Below are 18,550 nucleotides of genomic sequence, written 5' to 3' on the forward strand. Positions count from 1 at the left end.
GACTGTGTGTGTTATTGGATGCATCACTTTTTGGCTGTGTGTATCAGTGTCTGCATTGCTGCATGCCTGGTGTGTCAGTGTCTGCATTGCTGTATGCCTGGGTGTGTCAGTGCTTTCATTGCTAAGTCTCTGAGTGTCTCAGTGTGTGCATCAGTGTGTGCCTGGATGTGTAATTGAATGCATTATTGTTTTGGCTGGCTGTGTCATTGTCTTCACTGCTGTATGCCTGGGTGTGTCAGTCTGAATTGGTAAGTCACTGGGTGTCTCAGTGTGTGTGTCAGCATATTTGTGGGGGTGTTATTGGATATATTGGATTGTGTCTGCATTGCTGTATACCTGGGTGTGTCAGTGTCTGCATTGGTACATTTCTGTGTCTCAATATGTGCTTCAGTGTCTGCATGGAAGTTTGATTGGATGCATTAGTGTTTGTCTGGCTATGTCAGTTTCTGCATTGCTGTATTCCTGTGTATATCATAGTCTGCCTTCACAAGTGCTTAGGTGTTTCAGTGTATACAGCAGTGTCTTATTTGATGCATTGCTGTTTGGCTGGTTGTGTCCGTGTCTGCATAGCTGTATGCCGTAGTATGTTAGTGTCTACATTGGTAAGTCTCTGGGTATTTTAATGTGTGCATCAGTGTGCACCATGGAGTCGACTGAATGCATTAATTTTTGGCTGGCAATGGCAGTGTCTGCATTGCTGAATGCCTGGGAATATCATAGTCTGCCTTCATAAGTGCTTAGGCATGGCGGCGTATACAGTTTGTTATTGGATGCATAAGTGTTTGGTTAGGTTTGTCACCTATGCCTAGGGGTTTGAATGTCTGCTTTGGTAAGTCCCTGAGTGTGTCAATGCATGCTTAGTCGCGTTATTGGATGCATTAGTGTTTGACTGGATGTGTCAATGCCTGTGTTGGTGTGCAGTTTGATTTGTCAGTGACTGTATTGATGTGTGTCTAGGTGTGTCAGTGTCTGTATCAGTGTGAGCCTGTGTGTGTGAGTGCCTCAATCTGTGTGTAGCTTGGTATGAGGGTTGCTTTACTTATGTGTGCCTGGGTGTGTTAGTAATTGTAGCAATCTGTGTTTGGTTGCATATTTTCAATAATCTAAAGTTATGGAACAACACTGCAGAACTAATTAGCAATGTACATTACTCAAAAAGAGGGTGCCATTGATCTTTATAAAAAAATAAACATCAATTATTTTTACACTTAATAGAATTACAAAAGTAACATACTATTTCAACAATGCATAGAAATAATTCAATTGGCTATCAGACATTTCTTTTACTGTATGTATTACTATGAAAAAGCATTTAATTTCTCCTCTTTTTACTGTTCTCAGCTTCTTTACTCACACACCATAGATAATGTACTTTTTCAGCAGTCATTATTAAATGGGAAAAAAACCAATTATAAAGATCTTAGAAAATAACTGCACACAATATCAATGAAATTAAGGTTCTCTGTGCGTTGCACTCACTACAAGAAATACACATAACACAGCGTATTTAACTATTTACAAATGCAGTGTTGTGTACAACCACTGTAAGAACCTGCATTTGTATCTTAAAACCAGCAAGAACAAAAGAACATGATGTCTGCAAGCATTTCAGAATACCATCAAGGGAAAAGAAGATTACAGCTAAATATGTACAGTATATTATTTGTGGCATACAGTTACCCAGCAGCACTGCCAAGAAATATTCACAACAAACAGGTTACAATTGAAAGCACTGAAAAACATTTCATGAAAGGGTTTATAATTGAATGATGCCGGAGAAATGGGTGCAGGAGAATATTCCACTTCTACAGCACCCTTTGGAGAAACTTAATCAGCAGCAGTCATCAAAATAACAACAGCGTGTGAAGATTTAAGTAACATAGTTACTCACTGTGCAAAATTCCAAATGTTTGTCACAGTAAAAATAGGTTCTGTGGGTCTATTGTCCCTTCTGCAGTTCTCAGGTTGAATACTCATGCACCACACATGATGTACTGTTGAAATATCCAGCACAAATATATTATGTTACAATGCAGGCAAATTACAATGTATGCTTTTACAACGCAGTGTTTACATTGCAACTACCATTACATTGCATGATTTTACAAAGCATTCTATTACAACACATTTTTCAAAACTACCATTACAACGCATTCCATTCCAATGCATACCATTACGATGCATAATACATGTTGGGCAACAGTCGGGTAAGTGTTGCATAGTGTAGGGGTAACACTTACTATCCCCCCTCCAGTGAGTGCAACATTAGGGAAAGTGTTGGATAGTGTAGGGAGAATAATTACTATTCCCATCTACCCCAAAGCCCATACCCACCCTAATTCTAAAGGAATTTCCATTACTTATGTTATAATGCTTTGTAATGGTATACGTTGTAATGGCATGCGTTGTAGTGACATGTGTTGTTATGGCATTCATTTTAATGGCATGTGTTGTAAAGGCAGTTGCATTGTAACACTTGCGTTGTAAAGGTAGGTCATTGTAGTGACTGCATTGGAATGAATGTTTCCATCCAGCACTTGCTCAGAGGCAAGTTCTTGATGGAGTTGCAATATAAAATTGGATCCTACTCACTATCCAGCACATGCTCAGAGATAAGTAGCTGGTGGAGTTGGATTATAAATTTGGATTCAATTCCCATCCGGCATCTGATCAGAGGTTAGTCATCGTTGGAATTGGAATATAAATGTATGCTCTATTTACTGTCCAGCATCTGCTCTTTGTTAAGTACCCACCTTGGTTGGAATATACAATTGTACCTTATTCACTCTCCAGCACCTGCTCTGAATTTTCTTGAGGCGTTGGATTTTAAAGTTAGACCCTACTCACTCTTTATTACCTGCTAAGATGTTAGTACCCAGTGGAATTAAAATGTAAAATTGATCTCAAGTCACTAACATTTTCCAGCTCTGAGATAAGTATCTGCTGGAATTTAGTTTTCAATATGGGTTCAAATTCAATGTTCTGCATGTATCTTTTTGTAAATAGTAAATACCTGGTGGTTTTGGTATATTACTTTCGCTCCTGTCTCTGTAGCTTAAGTGTTTTATTGGTATTTACTGTGGACATTTGCTCTTGTTTTGAATTTGTGCACTTGTTCTGCAGTTAGGGCCTTATGTTGTTTGGGATACACAATCGGACTCTACTCACTGTCCAGAATCTATGCTCTGGTAAGTACCTACTGGTTTTGGAATATAAAATAGGACTCTACTCACTGTCCAGTATGTGCTTAGAGATAAGTACCAAGTGTAGTTGGAATATATAATTAATACGTAATCACTGTACAATACCTGCGCTCTACTAATTACCCATTGAAGTTGGAATATAAAATTGGATATTTCTCACTGTTCAGCATCTGGTCAGAGGTAGGTTCTCTGTGGAGCTTGAATATTAAATATTGCATAGATTCTATCCAGCCTGTGCTCTGAAGTAAGTACTCAATGCTGCTGCTTTTTTATTTGACTCTAGGCTCTGTTCAGCAACAATTCAGAGATAAGTTCATTTGTGGAGTTGGAATATACAATTGGACTCTAATCACTGTACAATTCCTGCTCAGTGGTAAGTTCCTGTTCCAGCATGGAGGTATCTGCTGGATTAGTTTTTTAAAAATGCTTTCAAACTCACTTATCTGCATGTGCCTTATTGTTTGTTTAAAAATATTACTTTGAAACCGGTGTCTGCTAACTTTATTTCTTTACATGAACTTACTGTGCGAAGCTATATTTCTTAAAATTGATTTTTGCAGGCTCGTTGTTTGTAATCCCAAAATACTGTTGGATCGAAATCTGTAATTAGAAAATACATGGAAAGATAAATTAGATATAAATGTTGTTACTTTTTTATTAATATTTATTTTTTAAAAGAGGTAAACAATACTTTGATTTGTTGTTTATATTTGATGGATGTCTGTATGTTATGTTATGTTATGTTATGTTATGTTATCTTTGTATTGTATAGCGCACGGCTACTCAAAGAGTGTACCGGCGCTTTATTGCAATCCTGTATCACAACATAACGGAAAGAAAAAAACATAAAGGTGGGAAGATCCCTAACTAACAGTCAAGACTGATATCTACAAAGTAAAAAGCCAAGTTTTAAGGCCCTTCCTGAATGCCAGTAGATTGGAGGTACTACGCAGTGTCACTGGTAGAGTATTCCAGAGCTGCGGAGCCAACAGTCTGAAAGATCGACCTTCTATACGTGCCCTTTTTATACGAGGCACCACGGCAAGAAACAAAGACCCCGACCTCAGGGACCTAGCAGGATGGTAAAAAGCTAGCCTTTTTTGTAGATATTTTGCTCCTGAAGCATATAGAGCTTTATCAGCCAAGGTCAGGGCCTTGAAGATTATCTGCTTCCGGATGGGGAGAGAATGGAGTGACTGCAGGAGGCCCGAAGTTCTAGCACGGCCGGGTAATCCAAAAATGGCCCGTGCTGCCGAGTTCTGGACCACCTGCAGTCGTTGCAGCAGATACTCTGGCCGGCCGAGATAGAGGATATTAGAATAATCCATTCTCGAACCAATTATAGCCTGAACTGTTATCTTCCTGTGATCCTCCGATAGTATAGGAAGAAACTTGCAGAGCATCTGGAGAAGACCGAAGCAGGTGCCAGTAAGACCACAAATCTGGGATCACAGTGTCAAGCCATTATCGATCTTAATCCCCAGGTTCTTGGCTAACTGGGAGGAGTCTGCAGGAGGAAACATATTCGCAGGCCACCATTCCTGCCAGTCTGGGTCCGATCAGCAGCCGAAGAAAAGTACCTCCGATTTATCCGAGTTGCACTTGAGGCTGTAAAGCTGGAACCAATTAAAAACAGCCCCAAGGCAACCCCGGATACTCTCTCCATCAAAATCCGCTCCTTTCCCGCAAGTAAAGAGGATATGGGTGTCATCGGCATAGGAAATGATCTGGGCCCCGAAAGATTCCGCCAGTGCCGCCAGAGGGGTCATAAAGATGTTAAAAAGAGTCGGGCTCAGCACTGAGCGCTGAGGGACTCCGACACCCAGTGACGGCATCTCGGCGGAACTAGAGGAGGCCCAGACCGTTTGTCGACGGCCAGCCAAGAATGATCGAAACCAGCTGAACACCGTCCCCCTCAGACCAATCTCATAAAGTCTGTCGAGGAGACCCTCATTGAGGACGGTGTCAAAGGCCGCCGACAGATCGAGCATCACAAGCATCGCTTTGCCTTCTGAATCCAGAACCTGTTTATTTGCCTCTGAAACGTCCAGAAGCGCTGTTTCGGTGCTTAGGTTGGTGCGGAAGCCGGATTGAGTGGAGTGCAGTAGATCATGGGATTCCAGATAATCAGAGAGCACCTTGTGCGCGTGCTTCTCGAGGATCTTGGCAAAGGCGGGCAGAAGCGAGATAGGCCTATAATTGGCCAATACCTCCAAGTCCAGACCAGCTTTTTAAGCAGAGGGATGATCATCGCCTGCTTCCAGGCTTGAGGGACTACACCCTCACTGATAGAGTGGTTCAGAAGAGGATGCACGATGGGATTAATGACTTCAGCCATTTTAGCCAAAAATTTGGCAGGGCATGTGTCAAGAGGTGATCCTGATTTAAGGCAGGCAATCAGGTCCAAGGGCGAGGAAGCTGAAAGTGGTGGAAAGTCTGCCAGAATCGGGTCTGCACTAGCTGTTAAAACAGAGACATCCTCTGAAAAGTAAGAAACTTCAGGCCCCTTCAAGGGAAAAGAGTCCTGAATCAACTTGATCTTGGATGTGAAGAAGTTGGCAAGGGCACTCACCCATGCATCCGTGGGGGGTACCTGAGTCGAAGAAGCACGCGGGCCATGAATTCCCTCACGATGGCAAATACTTCCTTACATGAATTGGAGGCAATCTCAATTCTCCTTGAAAAATAGCCTCTTTTCTCAGAGAGAATATCGCATTGGTATGCTTTGACAGAGGCTCTGTAGGCGAGTTTTGCCGCCCGATCATATTGCAAATGCCACACTCTCTCTGTCACCTTGCACTGCCGTCTTGAGGCCACCAATGCTTCGGTAAACCAGGGGGCGGACTCCCGTTTTACAATATTGCGAGGAGGCCTCACCGGGGCAAAATCATCCAGCCTCTCCGTGAGCCACAATTGCAACAGTTCTGAATCCCTTACTAGGTCCCCTGTCAAGAGGCAAGGGTGAGCCAGACATGCCTGTGCCAGCAGTTCTGAAGTCACCCAATGGAACGCCCTCGATCCTTGGCAAAACTGCCGGGGAGGAGCACTAGATGGTTTTCTTTCCTCCGACACATAGTACTTGACCAGCCTGTGATCCGACCATAGCACCTGTAAAGGTACTAACATCTCTATAGAGATTGTTGAGAAGACCAGATCCAGGATATGGCCCTTTTCATGCGTCGGTCCACAATGATAAGGAGACAGGCCGAGAGGAGCCATCACATCTATCATTTTAATCGTGTCTACATCCGTTTCATCATCCATATGGATATTGAAGTCGCCTGCCAATATGCAGTGCTCAGATCTGAGTACCAGTGTCGAAGTTATCGACTGGAACTCTTCAAAAAAGGTGCCTGTCGGTCCCGGGGGCCTATAGACAAGAAGTCCTTTAAAAGATTGGTGTGGCGATAATACTATGGAGAAAGCGAGGGATTTGCATCCCATAATAGCCTCCATAGGAACAGTTGTACAGGTGGCTCGTATGTTCACCACAAGTGCCACACCCCACCTTCGCCCTTTCAGTCTATCTTGCCTAAGGATATTATAATCAGGGGGGGATAGCTGCAGCAATATCGGGGTTAGAAAGCTCCCCTAGCCACGTCTCAGTCAACATCAGGCACAGAGGCTTTTCTGTTACCAGAAGATCATAAATATCCAGAGCATGCCGACTGAGAGATCTGGTATTTAAAAGCAAACAGAGATGCTTGCCGCTATCTACCTCCCTGTTTAACACGGGAGCCCGATTTTTCTGTGGCAGCCATCCACAGTCAGGGCACCGACTCTTACTCTTGTAGCGGGCCGGAAATACCTTACGGCAAGAGCCGCCCCACCTTTTGTAAAGACCAGAGCTCCTGCGTCGAATATTGGAGCATGATGGTAAAATAGAATAAGGAGGCCGCCAGAGACCATTCCAGCCCGTATGCTTCTTGATGTATTCAATTAATTTCTGGATTTAGGAGTTTTTCTGAAATTTAAAACAAAAAATGTATCTATATATATATTGAGATAGTTTTTTTCTAATGGCAGGGGGTTGTGTAGGGGAGGGGGCGGGGAGGGGATCTTCCTACCTGAGAAAAAAAGAGTTTGTATCTATTTTTATTGTACTAAAATTCCTGTCCAATTCATATAAATGTTATACTTTTTATGTGATGTTATAGCTTAATAAGCCTATCGGAATTAGTAAGTCAGTCTGCCTGTAAATGTATAAAAATGTCAAAAAATTGTAATAATTACATATGATCTGTTTGTTTTCTTATTTTAAATATGCTATCATTAGAATATAACAATTTTTAATGTACCTTGTGAGGCCAGTAGATAGCACTGTAGGATTGATTTTACTGAGGCGATGCTAACGTGTGCTTGATGCAACTGTTCTGTGTGGGATTCACAGTTGAAATGGTCACATTTTTTATATTTTTAATCTATCCTAATTTTTTGAATGAAAATATGTTCTGGGATATAGCCTGTATACAGGAAACACACATAGCAGCTGAAGAAAGGTTCCTACTTGGCCAAATGGGATTTGAGATCCTTGCTAGCACAAGTCAAGAGGGAAGAAACAAGGGGGTGGCAATTTTGGCTAGAAAAGGAGTAGCCCAAATTAAAAAGAAAAAAGAGGATTCTGATGGAAGATGGGTGATATTAGACATAGAAATAGTTAGGGGAAGATACACTTTGGTTTCGCTATATGGTCCAAACGAAGATGATCCGACATTACTAGATTTTATCGATAGGGAGTTGGCCTTGTGGCCAGAGCCAGTGATCTGTTGCGGGGATTTCAACATCAATGGGCTGAATGGAATATTGGATGCAAGTGGAGGTATATATCAGGGAAGGAAAAAAAAGGTGCATAAAGCAGTACAGAACCTCGCTAGACACAACGCGATGGTGGATATATGGCTGGAATTTAATCCAATAGGCGTTGGCAGTACGTTTTACTCAGCGCCACATCAAACAGTAGCGCGATTGGACTACTTCTTTATTTCTAGCTCTTTAGTCAGCAGGGCGAAAATAGAATGCCTCCCGAGAATAATGTCGGATCATAACCCGCTGGTACTAAGCCTAGCAACGACACAACAAGCAGGAAAAGCTAACTCAACATGGACATTTGAGAGAGGTTTGTTGAAAGAAGAGGATTATATTGTAAGGATGAAAGAATGGATGACTCAATTTTGGGATATAAATAGATACTCAGCCCCGGCAGATATGGTCTGGGATAGTTTTAAAGCGGGAATAAGGGGAGAGACACTGAGTTATACATTACGAAGAAATAAAGAAGAAAAGGAAATGGTGGAAGAGGAAATTAGAACTTTGATCGAGCTGGAGAAAATGCTATTAGATGCAATAGAAAGACAAGAGCCCATCGACCAGATATTAGTGGCTATAGAGGCGCAAAAGGCGGAAACAGGGATCACCTTGGCACAAAAAACAGCAAGAAAATACCTAGCAAATAAAGAAAAATGCTATGAATATAACGAGAGGGTGGGGCACTTGCTTGCAATAAGAACTAGACAAACGTTAGCTGCAGGAGAGATTAAAGAAATTAAGGACGATAATGGAGTAATCGTTAATAAAGTTGAAGAGATACAGGAGGTGTTCAGAAGATTTTACGAGAGGCTTTATGAGCAGGACAAAAATGATGGAGAGATAGAGTTGAAAAGCCTGGAGTATCTAAGGGAAGGTTTACAAGAGGGACTGAGCATAGAAGAAAGGGACAAATTGGATATGCAGCTAACGGTGCAGGAGATAAGGGATGCAATATTCAGCTTACCCTCTGGTAAAGCAACAGGTCAGGATCAGATCCCGGTAGAATTTTACAAGACTTTTTGGGAGGCATTAGCTAAAGACATTTGGTCAATCTGCTGCTTGGCACAGGGAGGCAGAATAGTTCCTAAATCTTGGGCGGGTGCTGATATAATTGTCATATTAAAAAAAGATAAACCCCCCACTGAGCCGGGCTCTTACAGACCTATAACTTTGCTCAATGCCGATGCAAAAATATTCTCTAAGGCATTGGCGAATAGATTGAGTAAGGTGATAGAGAGGGTGGTGTCCCCTACACAGCATGGGTTTATACCCGGCAAAGGAACTACCGAACATATTAGACAACTGATTACTATTCTGGATGCTGAAGCAGCCTCGGGGGACCCTGTCGCGGCTATCTTTTTGGATGCTGAGAAGGCTTTTGACAGGGTCTCTTGGGTCTATTTATGGAAGGCTATGGAGTGGGCTGGCATTGGTCGAAGATATATAACTGCAATCCAGGCACTATATAAACATCCCAGTGCTAGGATACGCATTAATAGATCATACTCCAACGCAGTACAGATCAGACGGGGAACCAGGCAGGGATGTCCAGCTTCACCTCTATTATTTGCAATTTATTTAGATCCCTATCTGAGAAGGCTTACAAAAAATAGGCGGATTAAGCCAGTTTCATTGCATGAAAAAGAGTATAAAATATTTGCTTACGCAGATGACGTGGCTGTTATAACACCTACACCAGAGGAGTCACTGGCCGAAATAGAACAGGAGGCAAGAAAATTTGGAGAGGTGTCAGGCTATTCAATAAACAGGGGAAAAACACAAATAGTTCAGAATAGACATACTGCATTCGTAGACGCAAGAGTTGTCTCAGATACAAAATACTTGGGTGTTAAGGTGACAGCAGATTTGGAAAAATTAGTAGAGCTAAATATGGAACCATTACTAGACAAAGTTAAAACCAATTTGGAGAGGGTCAATAATTTACACTTGACTCTCATGGGTAGAATCAATTTTGTTAAAATGGTTACTTTTCCAAAATGTTTATATTTATTTAGGGCAATCCCACTCTTTTTTGAAGGGATATGGTTTAACAAAATAGAATCAGTAATTAATAAATTAATTTGGGCACAGGGGAAGACACGTAGGGCATACCGTTTTTTAACTCTATCACGAGAAAGGGGAGGCTGGGGAGCACCTGATTTTAGATTTTATTACTGGGCAACAGCTCTACAATACTCCAAAGGATTATTAGGTGGAAGTGCTCAAGAGGAGGAGGTGGGAAGAAAGGGCCCGGCTAATGTATATGAAGCCCTCTTAGGTAAAGCGGCAGAAAACGCCTTAGTGACAACAGTGGACTTCGCATACTTTAAGCACACAAAATTCAAGACCCTGAGTGCGATCTATAAAGTCTGGAAAGCAATAAGGAAAAAACTGGGTTTGGGAAGGTACAATAGGTATCTAAGGCTCTATATGAACAAAGATCTTCCAATGGAAATCTTCCATGACACAGTTATGAGGGAATGGGATGTGAAAGGGATTAAGAAACTGGGGGACCTAATGGACGCAGAGGGGGCAATTTTAACATACCAAAATATACAGCAAAGGTATAGCATAGCTGGTAATAACTTCTTCAAATACCTTCAAGTGAGGAGCTACTTTCACACTAAAATAGGGGGTGTAGGAGGGATGAAGTGCTGTAGGATAATGGAATATCTGGGAAGCAGCCTTGCATGCTCAATAAGACAGCTGTATGCAGAGCTCCAAGTTTACAAGGTAGATGATAGAGAAAAATACAGTAATAAATGGAGAGAACAGGTAAAGGCTAGACCAGAAGACTTACAAACCTCTTTAGATTATGGTTGGACTATTTTATGTTCAGCGACACTTCAAACTCAGCATTATAAAACAGTCTACTCACTATATTTCACACCAGCCAGAATAGCCAGCTGGGGCGGCTCCTCTGGAATAACGTGCCCAAGGTGTAATTCTACAGAGGCTAATATAACACATATGTTTGCAAATTGCCCTCAATTGTATACTCTAAAACTGGCGATAGAAGAGTTTCTGGATAAATCTTTGGCAATACGAACGAAACTAACCGATGAGTTGATAATTTTGGGGGTAAGCCTAGATGTAAATACAACCTATCCAGAATTTTTATTCATGGTCACTGCAGTATTTAGGATAATTGTAGCCAAAGCATGGAAGGAGAAATCAGCACCGTCGTTCCAGACGTGGGTAGCAAGACTACTATCTACATACAACCTGGAAAGGGCCATATACGATAGAAGAGGAAGGAAGGCAAAAGCTCTGGGGGGTAAGATTTGGCTACCTATTGAGAATTGGAAATGCAGGAAAGCTGTCCCTGCTTGCAGTTGAGAAATTCGTTAGCTTTATTAGCCTTCATGGAGAGGACGTTGGATGCAATATTTTGAAGTTTAGTGGTTTTTGTTGCCTCTCTTTACGGTTGCCTGAAATATGTATTCTGGGCCTCCTCTCTTTTGTTTTGGTTATTATCTTTTCTGTGTACTTGTTTTTTGATACACATCTGTATTTGTTGTAAATGACTGTGTAATGTTTTAAACACATCGGATGTAAAAGAAAAATGTGGGGGGGGAAAAAAAATTCTGAATAAAGATATTTAAAAAAAAAAAAAAAAAGAAAATATGTTCTGGGATCTGTGTTGTTTTCAATGTTAATTTTTTGAGATCGTGTTTGTATTTTAATCAATTTAAATTGTGAATTTTGTTTTAATTTTCTGTTTGTTATGCCACAATTTTAGTTAGCATTCTAGTGTGCCATTATTACAAAAATAGATGGACTTATATTTAATTGTTTTGTGCCATCCATTACTGTCTCTCTGTAGGTTTGTCGGTATTTTTAAAAACGAACCTAAAGATGCCGATTTTCAAGATTGTTTATTAAAATTAGTCTTCATTGAAAGTGTTCTTTGAATTAATTGCATATTTTTTCAGTGCTTCGTGTTTAAATCATTTGTTGTTTTGCACATAGTGGTTAATTATATTTAAAAGTAAATTGAATATCTTTTGTAGTTCAGTACGTTGTGATTCAATACAGAGTTGATTGGCTTTTACCGTTATTTAGCCTTCTTGGTTTAGGCACTAGTGATTTACAAGGTAATTGTTTAATCATACATTATTCTCTTGTATTGCCTTTCGTGGAGTAGTTATGTAATTGTGTAGGGGTAGGTGTCTAACTTACCATCTGCGATGACCGTGTCGGTTGGGGTTGTAGTATTCACTGTAGCTATAGAGTATTGGGATGACATGCACAATGGGATACAATGGCTGCACAGCCTCGTTCGGCAACTCGATCTTACCGAGAAGAATCCTCGTGCACGCGAAAATGCTATTGAGCGCGCGGAAACTACGCTACGCAGCAGTTTGCGGAGTATTCAACAACTTCGCATTCTCCGCGGAGCGCGGAGTTGCCGAAACTCCGCAAACTCTGCGAACGGAGCGTAGTTCTTCGCCCAGGTAGGCATGTGTCGATGCATGCGTGACACACATGATGGACATACTTCAGAGATCACAACATTGTCACACCTGCTGCATGTGAAACACCCCAGACAAAGATGGTCATGCAGTGCATCAACTAGGACACGTATGTATAGCCCACACAGAGTGCATGTCACAAATTTGTCAATGTGAAGACACAATTAATTCCACACTCATGAAGGCAAATACAATCTGTCAGTTGCAGATGCGGTCCACCACATCAACCTTGGACAAGAGCAGGCCCCCTGACCCCCAGTGAGACATGTCAATGACTGAATGAGACACACCTGTGTATCAGATGATGAAGGGATATCACAGAATTAATGGACATGATTCTAGTTCTAGCAGACAGACAAACTGTGGCAGCGTAACCAAGCTGAAGGAATGCAAAGATCACAGTTCACAGACAAGGCATGCACTTACCCCCTCATTGATGCTACCTGGCCATCAACAGCCCGTCCAGGTCAAGGAAGACCACTGGCAGAATCCGGCACATGTGGGGCGTCAGGGTCCGGTGTCCGCCCCTACTGCGAGGAGGCAACAGCTTCAGCTGGAATCTAGCAATGCATCTGGTCTAGCCACGTAGGTCCTGCACCTTTTCTGGCAGCTACTGATGCGACGCCTGTGAACCCCCGCGGGTCGAACTGCCCGGGCAATGGTCAGCCACATCTCCTGTGTCTTGATGGGCATCAACCTGTGAGGATGACAAAGTTAAAGGACCATTAACAGACATACAACATGTCTGTGCAGCACACAGTTGGATAAACATGTTCTTTTTACAAGGGCATCTGATGTACACCGGTAGTACAAGTATGTGTATGGATATTTGTTCTGCATCACCTACATGGAAACATTGCCTGGCTAGTATGCCCACCTCAACATGCACTCTCACACCACAGACGTGTTCACTGCAGGTACCTGCACACTTTGGGTGTGACAACTACTGAATGAACATGCTAGCCACTGCTTCACACAATGCCATTAGTGCTAGTGAGACAAGATGCACCATGAGAGAAGATGTGGACTGCATACTCACTTGCTCCCCTGGTTTCCCATACAGCTTGCTGTACTGTGGTAGGAGGCTGTCCAGCAGGGCCGGGTTCTCCTCCTCTGTGAAGGCTGGGGCCCTCTCCACAGTCTGTGCCATTCTTGGAGACAGCGGATGCAGAGACAGCAGCAGAGGTAGCAGAGATGTCTATACGGATCATTTAGTGCAGGCAATTGAGCTCTCAGGGCAAGAGACAGCCTTATATCTGTGCTGCAGAGGCAGAATCTGTCCCATGAGTCCAAAGCCATAGGTCCCACTCGTTTGCATCCTATGAATTAGTCCAATCCATGAGATAGGACGTCTCGGACACGCCTACCACAACGTTCAAAATATCTGCATCATGAAAGTTTATATTTTGATACATTTGTTTAAAAACTAAACCAAATCACACCATACGCGAAATGTGCACAATTCAAAATGCATGTCTGTCACCATGACAACCAACAGGCAATCAGTTTGACTGGCTCGGTCAGGATGTAGCAGACTCGTTTAAAAAACTCACCCGTGTCGAATAGCATTGAATCAAACATGCAGTCTGTCAGTCCGACTCGGTCAGGATGTAGCAGACGTGTTTTAAAAACTCATCTGTGTCGAACAGCATTGAATCAAACATGCAATCTCTCAGTCCGGCTTGGTCAGGATGTAGCAGACAAGTTTTGAAAACTCACCTGCGTCGAACAGCATTGAATCAAACATGCAATCTGTCAATCTGGCTCAGTCAGATTGTGGCAGACGCGTCCATGCAATAGTCACCCATGCCGTACAACACTGTTCTGGGCATGTAATCTGTCAGTCCTGCTCCATCATGAGTTGGCTCACGCGTATGCAAAGCACCTTCATCAACACCGACAATGTATGTATGAATAATGGCATGTTGTATGCCCTGTGTGGATGGAGCTCAGCACATGTCAAATGGGACAGAGACACAAAACAGGACTACTCGCATGATGATCCTAGCTGACAGTGCAACTATAGCAGTACTTGTGAGTGACATGACTAGTGTGAGTGACCACCTCACACATCATACTCCTATGCTTTGCCACTGTGCCAGGGGATCATCGTGTTGTGTAGGTCATACATCACATTTGTCAATGTCCACACCCTGAGAGTGTTGTGCACGGTGACACGCTGTCTGTATGTAGTGTTGTTGCTAGTTTGTAATACCTTGTCCATGTCTGTGTACATTACATTCATGTGCTAGTTGACCTAAGAATCTATGGCTGATACTTAATTGTGTCTGTGTTGTGTCAGTTACAATTAATCACATGGGGAGTGACAGAGAACTGTGAGTAGTCACAGTACAACACTGTATTCTTTGGTACTACATGACATCATTGTGTGTATGTACATGCTCACATTGCTGTAATTAGTGGATTAGGTCAATCTCAGACATCTGACTTCACTGTGTCATCATTGTTAGTGCAATGCAATCTGTTGATTATGTATAACTTGATGCTCAATTTAGCGAGTAATATGTGTTCATACTTTGTCATGTGTTCCTCAGGGCACCAACTGTCCAGAGACCCTTCCTGGATCTTGAAACCATGGTGGAGCCTGAGTGCATGAGGAAATACAGGTTCACAAGGGCATTATTTCGGAATTGACCAAACAGTTGTTACCGCACTTCCTACCTGGACGCACATATCCCTTTGCCCTGACCCCCAAGTTGAAGGTGATGGTGGCACTACCTTTTGTTGCCACTGGTTCGTTCCAGTTTACTGTGTCTGATACTGGTGGTATGTCACAGACGATGTTCAGTCGAGTGCTCCGGGATGTGTGTGAGGCCATGTTGAGCTTCCTCAACCTGTACATACATTTTCCCACACCGCCATAGTTCCATGCCATTAAGGATGACTTTTATGCCCTGGGACACATGCCACATGTGATTGTATCGATCGATGGCACAAATATAGGTTTGGTTGCACCAGGATCACATGAGCAGGTTTACAGGAATTGAAAACACTTTCATTCAATCAATGCCTTTGTGGTATGTCTGGCGGCTCAGATCATCTCCCGTGTATGTGTGCCTTTCCCGGGATCTGCCCACAATGCATATATAATGAGGATGAGTTGGATCCTCCAGCTGATGTCCCAGCTCAGGAATGAGCATGCCAGTCTTGTTGGTGAGCAAGTTGTCAGTGTCAGTTGTGTGATCATTGTCTGTCATGTTGTACCCTGTGGTTTCTCAAAAGATCATTTATATTTGATAAATGTAGGAGACTCTGGATACCCAAACATGCCCTAGTTGCTGACACTACTCAGGAACCCAGTCACACCTGTTTATGTCTGTTACAACGGGGTAAATGGGCAGACCAGGTGTGTGATTGAGCCACATTTGGGCTGCTGAAGACCAGATTCCGCTGACTAGACCAGACAGGAGGTGCCCTTCAATATTCCCCAGAGAAGGTGTGCAAAATTATGAGTTGCATGCTTCACAACAAGGCTGTGAGGAATAAGCTACCGCTCAACCAGGATGACAGGGACCAATGTCCTACATAATGGGAGGATCCTGGCCTGGGGCACGTTGCCAGTGATGAGGAGGAGAAGGAAGAGGATGTGGATGTCAGGGGCAGCTCATTAACAACTTATTTACTTTAGTGTAAGTATGCAAAGATGTCTGATGATGGCATTCCTAAGTATGATGTGTGAATGTAGGACAATATGTAGTGATATGTGTGTGGGTATGCTAATTTACATGGTCATGGTCGTTGTACAGTGTATGTTTAGTTCTGATGGTCTCAACTACCTTGTTGAAATTACTCCTAGCTTTTGATCAGAATTTACAATGTACAATAGTGATTCAATATTTGGATATGTCTTCATTGCAAGTTGTATTTAAGACTGTACTATGTCTCTCCTTCACGGGCTCCTTTGGCTGTTGTGTGGGTACACACAATGCTGTTCCATGATGGTTTTTCAATTTGGACCAGTACTCTCTGACAGACAATCTTTTTGGTCAGATTAGTTTTTTGTTAATTTTTATTTGGATACTTAGAACTGTAATCAGTTTGCTTTTGTTTTGAGCAGAGCTTCTGCCTGTGTAATAAACCTGTTACACACATTGATGTTTGACTTGTCTGTTGCAAAAATATACTACAACCGTTTATATCATGTTTTTGTGACATGATGTTCATTTCATTTTCCAATGGTCTTTGTGCGGTTAAATGGTTTAATTTGACATCAGTGTGTGCAATGTTTAAATGTTGCTTTTGTGTTGTGGCGACCTTGCATGTCTATCCCTGGTATGTGTCATGTGACATATCTTCACAAGACAGGGGATGAATAGTTAGATGGTCCTTAGGATCATGCTGGATAATGCTAAATTAACTATAGCCAAGCTTACATATTAGGTTTGTGTCTTACATTTTAGAGCACATTCTTTCTATCAATCAATCAATCAATCAATCAATGACACTTGTAAAGCGCGCTACATACCCGTAGGGTCTCAAGGCGCTGGGGGGGGGGGGGGGGGGATGCCGCTACTGCTCGAACAGCCAGGTCTTCAGCTTCTTCCTGAAGGAGAGGTGGTCTTGGGTCAGGCGCAGGTCGGTCGGGAGGGAGTTCCAGGTCTTGGCAGCCAGGTAGGAGAAGGACCTTCCTCCTGTAGTCGCTCTTCGGATGCGGGGGACGGCGGCGAGGGCGTGGTTGGCTGAACGGAGGTGGCGTTTGGGAGCGTAGAAGTTGACTCGGCTGTTGAGGTAGCTCGGGCCTTGGTCGTGTAGGGCTTTGTGTGCGTGGGTGAGGAGGCGGAAGGTGATTCTTTTGTTGACGGGGAGCCAGTGAAGGTCTCTCAGATGTCCGGAGATGTGACTGGTTCGTGGGATGTCGAGGATGAGTCTGGCTGAGGCGTTCTGGATCCGCTGGAGTCTCTTCTGGAGCTTGGCGGTGGTCCCGGCGTAGAGGGCGTTGCCGTAGTCCAGTCGGCTGGTGACGAGGGCCTGGGTGACGATCTTCCTGGTCTCGGTGGGGATCCACCAGAAGATCTTCCGTAGCATGCGCAGGATGTTGAAGCACGCCGAGGAGACGTTGTTGACTTGCCTGGTCATGGAGAGGGAGGAGTCCAGGATGAAGCCCAGGTTGCGTGCATGGTCTGTCGGTTTGGGTGCGGTGCCCAGGCCGGGAGGCCACCAGGAGTCGTCCCAGGCGGAGGGTGAGGGGCCCAGGATGAGGACCTCCGTCTATGCTTGTTGTTCACGGTGCCTTGGAGTTCACATTAGAGCAATTTGGTACTGTTGAAGTGCTGCACCACAAGGTAGAAAAACAAGACTCTTTGTAATGGAAGATCTAGTCAGCATGTATAGTTTAGCCATGAAATGCTAAACTTTCCAACACATAAGTGGAATACTTGCATTATACTGACGCACAGGGGAATCATCTACACAGATGGAAGATTTACATCTACGCATCAATGCTTTCCTGTGCATATGCTGTAACCAGTACTCCTAGTTTCTGAGGTGAGCTGTTAACCCGTGTTGCCACAGAGTTCTTCAATAGTTTGATGAATATGTCACCATCACAGGGAGAGTGGTGATTTCCACACTGATGATGTAATCACATTACACCTTTAGTATTCTATTTAATTATGAAAATGTATATTGTTTGCGAATCATGTATTCTGCTGCTGGTGCGAGTTCATATACTGCATTGTAGGACAACAAACAGAGATAGTTCTTTCTCAAACATAAATTCTTGTACTTTACACACACTCTGAATCATAATTTTTTGGACAAGCAAGGGAGAGTGAGCATGAATGGTTGCATTGCTAACTTGACTCAGAGATGTTGATAGTACTGGGTACTGGGTGGTAGAATCATTGTGTAACTTCTGTATGTTTTGTTGAGCTACTGACACACTAGAGGTAGTGGGTCTTTGGATTGTGTGTTCTGATGTGCAACAATTGTTCAACCATCCTTCACCAACTGCCTTTTGTTGAGCATACTTCTGTATGAGAAGAATCCTTACCACAGTACTCAAGAACCTCATTTTGAGACAGTGCCAGGTAATACTAATAATGA

Source organism: Lissotriton vulgaris, chromosome 4_1 (genome assembly GCF_964263255.1).
Source record: "Lissotriton vulgaris chromosome 4_1, aLisVul1.2, whole genome shotgun sequence".
NCBI classification, from domain to species: domain Eukaryota; kingdom Metazoa; phylum Chordata; class Amphibia; order Caudata; family Salamandridae; genus Lissotriton; species Lissotriton vulgaris.